The following is a 1,368-nucleotide window of genomic DNA, read 5'->3' on the forward strand; positions in this document are numbered from 1 at the left end:
ACAGAACTCAGGAAACACTTATGTTTACTAGTTTATTATAAGGGATATTACAAATGATATAGATGAAGAGATGCATAGGGCAAGGTACAGAAAAAAGGGTGTTGCACCTTCCAGGAACCTCCACATGTTCAGCTGTGTGGAAGCTCTCTAAACCCTGCCTTTTGGGAGTTTTACAGCGGCTTCATTACATAGGCATGATTGATTAAAATCCCGTCCCCTCCTTAGGGTTGGGGGTGGGGTTGAATGTCCCAACCTTCTAGTCATGCCTTGGTCTTTCCATAACCAGTCCCCATCCTGAAACTCTATAGGGGTTGCCAGCTATCAGTCAACTCATTAGCATACAAAATGAGTTTTTACTCTTACTTTGTAGTTTCTAAGATTTTAGAAGTTCTATGTTAGGAAGATCAAATATATATTTCACAATATCATACTCTTATTCCTATTCTTCAGTCTGTCTTTGAAAATATTTTATAAACTCCTATCTCTAGTTTATCTCCCAATCATGTACCATCCCTTCCAAAATCCTGTTATGCCCTTCAATTGCTTCATTTAATTGTCTGACCAAAGTTGTCAGTGACAAAGAGCATCACAGAAGCTGGGAATTTTGAGGAAATAAAAAAATGCAACTATGATATCAGCAAAAAATACTAACTGAAACTTTTTTTTTTGAGACGGAGCCTTGCTCTGTCACCCAGGCTGGAGTGCAGTGGCGCAATCTCAGCTCACTGCAAGCTCCACCTCCCAGGTTCATGCCATTCTCCTGCCTCAGCCTCCCGAGTAGCTGGGACTACAGGCACGTGCCACCATGCCTGGCTAATTTTTTTGTATTTTTAGTAGAGACGGGGTTTCACCTGTTAGCCAGGATGGTCTCGATCTCCTGACCTCCTGATCTGACTGCCTCAGCCTCCCAAAGTGCTGGGATTACAGGCATGAGCCAGCGAGCCCAGCTGAAACACTGTTTATAATAAAATGTTGAACATAAACAATATAGCTACTATCACGGGTAGCAACTAGATAGGGCTTGTATCAAAGGTGGTAAAGAAAACAGTCTCATATTTACCAGGACAGTCCTAAAGGCAGGCAGATTTATTAGAGAAAGTATGAAAATACATTGCAAGGTTGCAACTGGCAGCACAGGAGAGGAGGAGCTGTCTGCAAAGAGGAAGGAGCTGGAAGGAGGTTTTATGGGGTCATCCTGGAGAGAGCTGTTGTTTGATTAGCCATGTCTCAGAACAATTGTTCATCGTTCTTCCCCACTGGGGCCCCTTCCTCATTGTTGCTTACTTATCAGGACTCCACAGCTACAAGTAGAAGAATGGTCAAATAAATAACAGTATGTTGTAAACCAAAAGGTATTGGAGACAGGTC

The sequence above is a fragment of the Symphalangus syndactylus genome, chromosome 13, assembly GCF_028878055.3.
Source record: "Symphalangus syndactylus isolate Jambi chromosome 13, NHGRI_mSymSyn1-v2.1_pri, whole genome shotgun sequence".
Taxonomy (NCBI): Eukaryota; Metazoa; Chordata; class Mammalia; order Primates; family Hylobatidae; genus Symphalangus; species Symphalangus syndactylus.